This window comes from Homalodisca vitripennis, chromosome 1 (genome assembly GCF_021130785.1).
Source record: "Homalodisca vitripennis isolate AUS2020 chromosome 1, UT_GWSS_2.1, whole genome shotgun sequence".
In the NCBI taxonomy this organism is placed as follows: domain Eukaryota; kingdom Metazoa; phylum Arthropoda; class Insecta; order Hemiptera; family Cicadellidae; genus Homalodisca; species Homalodisca vitripennis.
This window is the reverse complement of record NC_060207.1, coordinates 768,782-781,218: the sequence shown is the minus strand read 5'-3', so window position 1 is coordinate 781,218 and position 12,437 is coordinate 768,782.

Here is a 12,437-nt window from a genome sequence, read left to right as displayed (position 1 = left end):
TAGTGATTTTTTGAGAAATATCATTCAAATTATCAAATTTTTAAGGTACATACAAACTGGTACTAGAGTTTTTTGAAAAATTCTGAAGAATCTACCGAATTATCTCTAATTATTGTAAAGTTTTAGCTTAATAGTTGATATACAATTATTTGAGAAACGAAGTTACAATTCCAAGTACAAATATAAAAAATTGCCTATCAATGTCTACAGTTTTGATGAAAATATTAAGGTTGTTCCGTTACAAATTTCTGAAAAATATGATGCAGAATTAAATATTGATCTACTGTATGTAAAACAAGAAGACAAGTCTCATTTTATTTTGATAACCGATTTAAGTAGATTAGTGAGTTACAACCACCAATTATGCCGTTTCCAGGTCAAACAACTAAATTTACTAATTATCAAAAGAAGTTTAATCATCCGTACGTTATTTATAAGGACTTTGAGAGCATATTAGAAAAGATTCCGACATGCAAGAACAATCCACAAAGATCGACTACAACCAAGATTCAGAAGCACATTCATTATGGTTTTACTCTATATTTAGTGTCGAATGTGACCAATCGCATGTATAAACCGATATGTTATCGAGCCAAAAATGAAGAAGATTTGCCAAATGTTACAAAACAATTGTTTGAAGAGCTCAATAAATTATCGAAATACATAGCGAAAAAATATAATTCGAAGAATATGAAACCTATGAAACTAACTGAAGAAGAAGAAATTTTGTATCAAAATTCAAACGTTTCTCATATCTGTGAAACAGAAGGTTTTGATGGTGAAAAAAGATTAAAAGTAAGAGATCATTGTCATTTAACAGGTAAATTTCGAGGCGCAGCTCATTCATGTTGTAATCTGAATTTGAAATTTCCACAAAAATATTCCAGTTTTCTGCTACAATATGAGTAACTACGATACTCATTTGTACATAAAAGAATTGGCTAAACAATATGGAAACGTCGATTTGATTGCAAACACCGACGAACGATATATAAATTATTCTGGATATGGCTATGAGTTTGACAGTGATAAACCTAGAAAATTTATCAAGTTTTCTTTCGTTGACACATTTAGATTCATGGCGTCATCTATTGAAAAATTAGCGAAAAATCTAAAGAACGAAGACTTTAAACATACCAATCATTTTATACAAGATGGTCTGAATGAAATTCTAAAAAGACAGCCAAATGACGAAGAAGAAATCTTTAAAAGTCTTTCTGGAAAAGGAATATTTCCCTAAGAATTTATCGATAGTATTGAAAAACTTGATTACACAGAAGAGCTGAAAATTGAAGATTTCTATTCACTTTTGACAGATGAAGCATATCTTTGAAAGATTATCAACACTACTTGAGCGTTTGGAACAAATTAAAAGAGAAAAATCTTGGAAATTACTCTGATTTGTACAATATCCAAGATGTACTATTGCTCGCTGATATATTCGAAAACTTCAGAAACATTTGTCTAAATTGTTACAAACTTGATCCAGCACATTATCTAACTGCTCCAAGTCTTGCTTGGGATGCTATGTTAAAATTAACGAAAATCGAGCTTCAACTGATACACGATTACGATATGTATTTGATGATTGAAAAAGGCATTCGTGGAGGCATTTCTCAATGTATTAAGCGATATGTGAAAGCAAATAACAAATATTTGAAAGATTTCGATAAGAAAAAACCTGAAAATTATCTGTTGTATGTCGATGCCAATAATCTTTATGGTTATGGTCTTATGCAAAATTTACCATATGGCGATATTAAGTGGATGGATTCGAAAACTTACACAACAGCAGAATGGCAAGAAACAATTTTAGAACTCACTGGCGACGAAGATTATGGCTATATTCTCGAAGTTGATCTAGAATATCCAACAAATTTATATGAAACATCACAAGGATTTGCCTCTTGCTCCTGAACATTATAAAAATAAGTTGTGCACCACTCTATTAAACAAAACTGAATACGTTGTTCATTCAAGAAATTTGAAATTTTACCTCGAACAAGGGATGGTGTTGAAACATGTGAATAGGGTTATTGCATTCGATCAGAAGCCTTTTATGAAAAAGTACATAGATTTTAACACAAACATGAGAACCAAAGCTACAAGTGACTTAGAAAAGGACTTTTATAAGCTCATGAAACAACTCTGTTTTTGGAAAATCTATGGAAAATGTGCGAAATAGATGTGGTATCAAACTAGGAAATGAAGAATTTTCAACGAAACAGGCCAAGAAAACGAACATCAAATGTTTCAATATCTTTATTGACAACTGCATAGCGAGTCACATGTATAAACAAAAGGTGAAATTTAACAAACCGATCTACATAGGATTTTCAGTTCTTGACCTATCCAAATTGTTAATGTATGAGTTTTATTACGATCAATTAAAGAAGTTTGACCCAGATTTGAATCTGTGTTACATGGATACAGACAGTTATTTCCTAGAATTGAAACGAGATCCTTTTAAAATTATTAAAGAAAATATAGATGACTTTGATACGAGCGATTATCCAAAAGATCACGAATGTTTCACTACTAAAAATAAGAAGGTAATAGGGAAATTCAAAGATGAGTTAAATAGCGAAGTTTTAGAAGAATTTTGTGGTTTGAGATCGAAAATGTACTCGTACAAATATTTAGACAAAAATCCAGTAAGATGCAAAGGAATTAAGAGAAGCGTTGTAAATAAAACAATAAATATCGAAAACTTGAAGAGATGTTTGTTCGAAGGTAAAGAAGAATTTAGAGAGATGACTTGCATTAGAAGTTATAAACATGAGTTGTACATAGTTACCATAAACAAGTTAGCACTGAGCGCTAAAGATGATAAGAGAATTATCCTAGAAAATAAGATCGATACAGTACCGTATAGCTATGAAGCGAAATCTAATATTTTAGAAGAGTTAAACAAAGTTGGAAACTTTGATATATAAATGGAAGATGATTTAATTCACTGCCACAAATGTAAGAAAAAAAAAACGAAAAATATAGATTCTAAGATTGTTCAAACACAAAACGGATTGTATAGAATTGCAGCAAAATGTTCAAAATGTAAGACAAAATAAGAGTAAAATTTATAAAGAATCCTTATAAATTGAGAAAGTCAAAGCTATAATTTTTTCTATATAAATGGAGGCCAAAAAGAAATGTTGCATCTGTCAAGAATTTAAAGATTTATAAAAGTTTTGTCAAGATAAGACTAGAAAAGATGGATTATACTATTATTGTAAGGTTTGTAATAAGAGATATAGAAAAGAATTATTTAATAAAATGGAAAAAATTAACTTTAGAAGAGAAAGAATGCACACGGTGTAAAAAAGATAAGAATATTTCAGAATTTTATAATCACCATTATAGTAAAGACAAAAAAAACAAGCATATTGTAAAGAATGTGCTAGAGAAATCTTTGCTAGACCAGTTCATTGCGTATGTGGAAGAGAAATTCAACAATTCTATAGTCTTAAAAGACATTTACAAACAAAATATCATAATTCGAATGTTTAGTAAAATTTAGAAACATTTTCATCGTGTAATTTAGATATTCTATAAATCAGTCGAGATTCTGCCATATTTGTAGTAAAATGATTTCCGTTGTATAAAATATTCAAAGATTCTTTCATTTGGTTGTAGAGATTTATACTATTTGGATCTCCAAGTCTTAATAAAATTTCCATTTCTGGGTAATCAATTTCAAGTTCTTTCAATCTTTTAGGTATTTCTCTCTTTTGAGCTCTGATAACGTAATAAGGATATTCCCACATGTGATTCTTCTTAATTAATACAAAAACATGGTGTTTTTTCTTATCAAAATTTTTACAAACAAGGTCTGGTTTCATTAAGTCAATTTTTACACTTTGTTTTGCGATTATTTCCGTTTTTATTTCATCTTTAGTTTGCAAGTGTTTTAGTTCATCTTTTAATTGCTTATTTTCGTTTTTAAGTTTGTACTCACCAAATTTTTCTAATGGAGGGTAAAACCTCTTTTGTAACCCACTTTTTAAACAATTTTCGATTCTGGCTTATTAGATCTCAAAATTAAAGAATATAAACCAGATTCATTAACGAAAATAGTATGTTTTTGAATATTTTCTCGGGGTCTATGGGATAGACTCCTGTAATTTATACATTCAAAAGTTGTTTTATCGTCATTATTTATGATAGCTTGCCTCGTGTTTTCATATTCTAAAATTTCTGCAACATCTTTAGCCTTAAACCAGATTACATTGTTTTCGTCTACAATCGTTACAATGTCTTTATTATTGAATATAAGTTGATTATTGAGTAGGTCTACAACTGACTCCATTTAACTAGTAATTTTTATTTTGAGTGTAAAGTCCAGATTCATTAATGAAAATAGTGTTTTTTTTTTAAGTTTGAAGGTAAGCTATTCAATAGCTCCCCTTGATTGATGTCCGTTGCTTCATCATTCTTTCGACAATCTTAAATATATTGTTGTTTTACTCTCATTATTTAATAAATTTCCCTCAGTCTTGTATAGTTAGAACGATTTTTTTAATTCTTTTTAATATTTGTTCTAATTGGAATATAATCGATTTCATTCGGTTTTTTCACTGATTTTTTATCAATAAGCAACATTTGGGAAAAATGTGTACAAAATTTCAGTTTCTTTGTGTAAATGTTCGGTATATGATTTTCAAAACTAGGTTCAACGAGATTGCAGTGCACTTCAATTACATCGAACGGTCTAAATTTTGGCGTTTTATTTCCTAAATATACCTGATTTGGCTCAATAGTTTCTTGAACAAACCCTAACAAATCTACAATAATTGCTGAAAACATTATTCTTACTGGTGATTTTATTTGAATTTTATTAGAGAGATAATTTTTTTGCATTTCAAACTTGTTTTCGTCAAATTTTAAAGATTTATCTGATTGTTTGAATGTTTTCAGATAATTTTTTAAGGATTTTTTTATTTGATCGAAGGTATAATATCCTTTGTTTAAACCATAATATTTTTGTTATGTTCTTCTCACTAAATCCTATACAATAAGGAGAACTTTCACTAATATTTATTACAAAATTGTCAGAATAAACACCGCTTAAACCGATAAAAAAATTTGATTCTTCCTCTAAATGAATAGGATGTTCCAAGTTTAAAACTAATTTTAGAGCTTTCTGAAGTCAACTTGAACAGCTTCATTTTCGCTATTTAAATGGAGAAAATTTTAAAAGCAAAAAGATCAGATAAAACTTCAAACGTTTGAAGAAAACAAGAAATATCAACCTATTAGATTGTTAATTGTTGGTTCAAGTGGATCTGGAAAAACAACTTTATTATTGAATTTTATCTACAATAGGTTGATTCCTTATTCCAATTTGTATGTTGTTAGTAAATCTTTAGAACAAGACGCATACAAAAAATTACAACAAAGATTCAAAAATATTGAGAAGAACTTAAGCAAAGAAATATCACATTTTTATAATGCTTCTGAGGACATAGTTCCGTTAAGCAAATGTAAACCCAATTCGTTAATCGTTTTTGATGTTTGTATTTTGGAAAATCAGGACGTTATTAAGGAATATTTCGTAATGTCTCGTCACAAAAACATATCTTGTATCTATCTTTCCCAATGCTTTTCAAAGGTTGATAAACAAGTTATTAGAAATAATTTGAATATGTTGTGTGTTTTTAAGCAAGACGATCACTATTCGAGAAAGATTTACAACAATTATGTGGGATCTGATATGAGTTTTAACCACTTTAATGAATTATGTGATAAAATTTGGAAAGAAGACTATGGATTTTTAACTATTAATCTAACTTTGAAGCCTAAAAATGGTAAATATTTGAATACATTTTCTAATATAAACGTGTAATAATCTCGTACGTTTTCACGTTCCACGTTTACGTTCCACGTTTACGTTCCACGTTCACGTTTTTTACGTTCCACGTTCACGTTTTTACGTTCCACGTTCACGTTCACGTTTTTTTACGCTCCACGTTCACGTTCACGTTTTTACGTTCCACGTTCACGTTCCATTTTTTACGTTCCACGTTTCAAAATTTTTCTAATTAAATGGCGAACGTAACTTCTGAAGAAGCGAAAAAAACTTGATCAAATCGAAAAGAAATTAATCAAAGAATTTAAAGAACAGATTCGAATTGATGAAAAGGAACAAGAATTTATTCAAAAAATTAATCAACCTGTAACTTCTGCAATTAAAAATGTTGAAGGTAAAATTGAAAATTTTTTAAACGATAATCAAAATTTGATGAATTTGGTTCCAGTTGTACGACAATTTGCCGATATTTCAATTCCAGAATCTGAAGAGTTTGAATTGCCAAAATTACCATCTTCAACAGCATTTAGACCTCGAATCATTGAAGACTCTACCATAGTTGAACCAATAAAGTCCTGGAACAACGTATATAATAATTGGTGAAATTGGTAAAAAAATTCCTTCCTAGAGTAAAAGATGATAAATTTGGTTTGTATTGGGATAAAAAAAAGAAAAGTTTTATGATTGGAAATTTACCCGTTAATTTTGAGCATAATGATATCATTATTAATGAAAAAACATATGAAGGAACTCAAGGTTTATAGAGATTATTAACAGACAATGACGTTCCAAAAGATGATTTTTATTCTGAAGAAGATTTGAAAAAAGTATACAGAAATGTTATGGGAATCTGACTCAATTTACAAAAAATGATGATCCATCTACTAAGAAGCCTAAGTCAAGTAGAAGTAAAAAATATATGAAATTAATTAAACCAATTTGGGAAAAAAAAACGAATCGAAGGATCAGGTGTAAGAAAATACAGTGATAATAAGATTGAGTACAGATATATCGACGATTTGACAAAACTTGATGGAATTATTAATTATATTTATGCTCAATAAAAGGCTGGAAAACAACAATTTTTTGAATGAAAAGAAAGCGATTAAAGATTTTTATTTCGAACAAACTTGATGAAATGATTGAAAAACCTGATGGAATTAAATATTTAAAAACGAATTTTTGCCCGCAATAAGTTCATCTATGATTGAAGCTAGCGGACTTTTGAATGATTGTATCAACAATTTAACCTTTTGAATTACATGTACCAACTTATCAGTATCTGGGGCCAGGCACAAAACTCGAAAAAAGACTAAAAAGAGGAGATCCTGGTGTGAATAAATTAGATCAAGCTGCAATGGAGCACGATATTTTTTATGCAAAACATAGAGACACAAATTCTAGGCATATTGCAGATAACATTTTGCAAGATAAAGCAATGGATAGATTTTTATCAAAAGATGCTAGTTTAGGTGAAAGATTTGTTGCGCTTCCAACAGCTGGAGCAATGTTTTTGAAGAGAAAACTAGGAATGGGAATCGAAGAGAACTTGAAATTTTAACTATATAAATGGAGGTGAACGTAAATTTCAGCAAAAGTCAGAAAGAAAAAATAAAATCCGCTTTTAAGAAGAAAATACCTGTTAGTATTCAATTTAAAATAGATCAACTAAAAAATGGCGAAGATAAAACATTTTTAACAAATAGACAATACGATAAACTCGAAAAACACAAGAAAAACGATAAAGGCGTCAGAATAGAATTTTTCTTATAATCAGTTGAAAGATCTTAAAAAATGGTGGACTTTTGAAAGATTTATTAGATTTTGGAGAAAATATTCCAGTTGTTAAAAATGTTGTTCCTTATGTTCGTAAAGCTGCTCCAATCGTTAAAAAAGACGTGATTCCTATTGTTCGAAACATTTTAAATTGGTTAGATAAAGAGTTGGAAGATGTTACAGGATCTGGATTAGATGAAAAAAACTTTGAATTACGTGAAATCAAACATTGAAAAAAATTGAAATCAAACCATTAACATTCGGGGAATTGGAAGAAATCTGCAAAAATATTAAACATTTTAGAGGAATCTTCATGAGAGATACATTACCTGAAAAAGTTAAGAAATTTGAATGTGGAATTGTGAATTTAGACTTGATTATGGGAAGTGGAACGCATTGGATTTGCTATTATAAAATGATAAGATTGCGTTTTATTTTGATTCGTATGGAAGAATTGAGGACAAAACCACCGAGAGAATTGATCCAATATTAAAAAATCAAGCGTCTACTACAATGATTCTCAGATTCAAGATTATAGGGATCCTCCAATTTGTGGTCATTTATGTGTTTTTGTTTTGAATGAACTGAGTGATGGTAAAGATTTTAAAGAAGTGTTGTAAAACAAATTATGGGGGTGGGGGGGGGGGGGGGTGGGGGGGGGGGGGGGTGGGGGGGGGGGGGGGTGGGGGGGGGGGGGGGTGGGGGGGGGGGGGGGTGGGGGGGGGGGGGAATGCCAGCAATTGTATCTCCTGTTATGTATTTAATAAATATAATTTTAGATCAAGGAATATTTCCTGAAAGTTTAAAAGTTAATAAAGTTATCCCAGTTCAAAAGAAGAAGAATGTAGATGAACTTGCTAATTTTAGACCAATTGCTCTGGTACCAATTTTTTCTAAAATTATTGAGCACTTTATCAAAAGACGACTATATTCTTTTTTTGTAAAACATGATTACTTTACGAATGCACAATTTGGTTTTTTAGCTGGTAAGTCTACTATTGATGCAGTTGAAAAGGTTGTTACTGGAGTTCTTAAGGCGTTTGAAAAAAATTCTTTCTTTGCTTTGACTCTGTTATATTTAAGAAAAGCTTTTGATATTATATCGCACAAAATACTGCTTAAAAAGCTCTCTAAGTATGGTGTAATGGGCAAAGAATTAAACCTTATACGTTCTTACCTTGTGAACAGAAAACAGGTGGTTGTAATGGGGGATCAGGTGTCTCGTATGCGGGAAGTGGTTAGAGGTGTTCCCCAAGGGTCTGTTTTGGGGCCACTCCTATTTGTCATTATGATTAATGATCTTCCATCCAACCTCCCCCATGAGTCTGTCCTCTTTGCAGATGATACATTAGCACTGGTTAAGGGTTACTCTCTGGATTATGTGAAACATGAATCTGTTCTATTAGTGGAAAGGGCTGGTGACTGGTTCTCAGCAAATGAGTTAATACTTAATGATGATAAGTCAGAACAAATCATCTTTACATTAAGGAAAGTAGATGGAGAAATCAGAAAACTTTATTCAATTTCATCAAGAAAAGAATAGGTGTCAAAGTATTACAATATGAAATAATTTACATTACATGTCATGTTTTAATGAAAACTGTTTATTGAAGTCTGGAACTCGTCAAGGGTGTAGATGGATCTGTCTTTGAGCCAATTTAGCAGTCTTCTTTTTAAGGTTTTGGAGTCACAATTTTTTGAAGTCTTGAGGAAGTAAGTTGAACAGCTTTGCCCCAGCGTAGCAAGGTTTCTTGGAGAAAAGTGCTGTCCTGTGTATCGGTAGGGAGAAGTCATTACCATGTCGCGTGTGATGATCATGGACAGCACTCATTCTGGGCTGGGAGAGTTAGTTAATCAGCATGTCAAGTTGCTCGGTATTCATCTAGACTCTAAACTTAGTTGGCATTATCATACTGAGCAGCTAATTACTAAACTATCTAGAGTGTTATGCTTATTGTTTAAGCTTAAGTATAATGTTGAATCTGATTGTCTGCGTATGGCCTATTTTGCATTTTTTAATTGTCACTTGAACTATGGCATATTGCTATGGGGAAATAGTCCTGGAGCTAACGATGTATTTTTATGCCAAAAAAGGGCAATTCGAGTTATGGCTGGTATAAGTCAGATAGAAAGTTGTAAGCCATATTTTATTAGTTTTAAGATTTTAACTATACCTAGCTTGTATATATTGTGTAATTTATTGTATGTTTAAAAACATTTATCTGATTTTGTTGAGCGCAATGTGTATCATAGCCACTATACTAGGAACTGTGATAATCTTAATTTACCAAGTACCAGACTCCAAAAAGTGATAAACAGTCATAAATATATGCAAATTAAATTGTATAATAGTTTACCTGAATATGTAAAAAATTAAGTATTAATGTATTCAAAAAAATAATTACAAGTTTTTTGGTGAGGACTGCACCTTATTCTATTGAAGATTTTTATCATTATTGTAGTTATGACAATTTGTATACTGCATAGTATATTTAGTATTAGTATGACAATGTCTATTGCTTGTAATATAGCCTAAAGACAAATAAAGATTTGAAATTTAGTTTGAGTAACAAGGCCTCCTCAAGTCCAATATGCAGTAGAAAATTTTTAACTTTATGTGTGAATGTTTCAATAGACAAGGTTTTGAATAAAGAAAAATTACTAAATTTGTTACATATATTTCTAAATAAGGTCTGAGATATATAAAATGAGTTAGTATTTGAATATGACTTAATTAATGGTATTACAGAGATCCGCACTCTAATAGAGTGCCTAGTATTATAAGAATGTGACGTTAAAGAGAAAATTGAAGAAAAGTTATGTATGTTTGTTAACACGATCGCTGCGGGCGGTAACACTCTGGTTACCGCTGCCACGCTGCGCTAGGAGTGAGCGGTAACTGTGGTTATCACAGAGCCTTTGTTCTGAAATGAGGTCAGTGTGCGGCCAGCACTCGAGCTATCACAACAATGTATTTCTCACTCCTCGGGAGGTACTTTTCCCGCATTTTTATGCACCTTGTTTTCACATTAGAATTTTTCATTATTTTTAATGATTTTTAAAGTTTTTATAGTAGTAAGTGGTGCAACACAATACATCTTCCCCCGGGTCTAAGTGGTGTACAGTAACTAAGTTCAAAGCATACAACAGAGCCCAGTATTGAGTTCAAACAACGAGGATGGCAACATGGACGATGTGAAGTACCAGACGGACTCGGAAGTTGAGGATTCTGATTACGAGACCAACCCACGCCAATGGAGCGCTCACAACTGGATTAGAATACATTTTTATAAACTTATGTACTACAGTATTTTTTGTATCATTTCAAATAAAAATTTAAATATATTTTGCTATAATTACTCACCACATTTTTGTAAATAATAACTGAATTTGTGTGAGTTAGCGGAGATTTATATAAACTTTTTCACATTTTCATAAACTTTTACATTCATTTTGGTTTTCACATTTACGTATAAATATTGTTTATATGTGTCTAAAACGAATAAAATACAATTTACTTAGCTACAATGTATTCATTTGGAATATTTCCACTGCCATAAAAGGGCGTTCCCTAGTGCGAGCGGTAACTAGAGTTACCACAGTTACCGCATTCCCAAAATGATAGATAGTGATAACTTTTGTGATTTATGAGTAATTTTCATATACTTCTATCATATTTCATCCAAAAGTAAGTAAAAATAAATTTTTAAAATTTCAGCATATAGGGAACTCTATATAGGAATTTTTAGCAGCGAACGTGTTAATATACTTTTTACATACAACTGGCGCAAGGAAAGAATTGATGTTTCATGAAAAAGATTGTAAGTCGGATATCTCTTACTTTTCTTAAACCCTGCTTTTAAAATACTTTTCTGAATAACAAGAAGAGGTTCTAGGACCGATGCAATGTTTTCAAATGATAATAAAGACTGTAAGTAAGCAAAATGCACAGTTTTAATTTTGTTGTCACTTAAAATATCACTTAATCTTCTGAATGCATAAATGTATTCATTGAAAGGGCATTCTGAGTTAATGCTTAAAGAGAGTGGCATAAATTTTGTTTTTAAGATGCTTAATGACAGAATATTTTGATCCAACCACAGTTTTATATTAATCAAATCGCTCAATGCCTTGGCCTGTGCTTCTAGCCAACATTTCCTGAAATAAGTATTAAACTGTCATCTGCGAAAAGAAAAAGTTTGCTTTGTAACTGAATTTATGCAGTACTGTTGATATATATTAGAAACAAAATTGGGCCTAATGTACTGCCTTGTATTACCCCGTAGTCTACATTTTGTGGATCACTATTTTCTCCGCATATAGACACAACCTGCTTCCTGTCATTCAAGTAGCTAGTGAACCACGCTAGAACAGTACCACGGATTCCTATCATTTCCATTTTTTGTAGCAAGATTGTGCGATCAACTGAGTCGAACGCTTTTTTTAAATCTAAAAATATTAGTAAACACCTACTTTTTTTAGATAGTGTTGTTCAATTCCTTATTTACGTCAAACAATACATTATTAATATTCTTGTCTGATCTAAATCCATATTGGCACACACTCAATATATTGTTTTGTAAATATGAGACTAGCTGGTTCTTCACTATACGTACTAAAATTTTGGAAAACACGCTTAAGAATGAAGTAGGGCGGTAGTTGCTTTTGTCGGTAAAACAATTTAATTTATAAACCTTGTTTGAATAATATTTAAATGCTTAAAAATAATAATAAAAGTGGTTGCTAATAACCATTTTCTGTTTCAAAACTTAATGTTCATAACCTATATTATATTGTGTCTATTGTGTAACCTAGTATTGGTTATTGGGAGGAAATTAAAGTTTTGTATTATAAA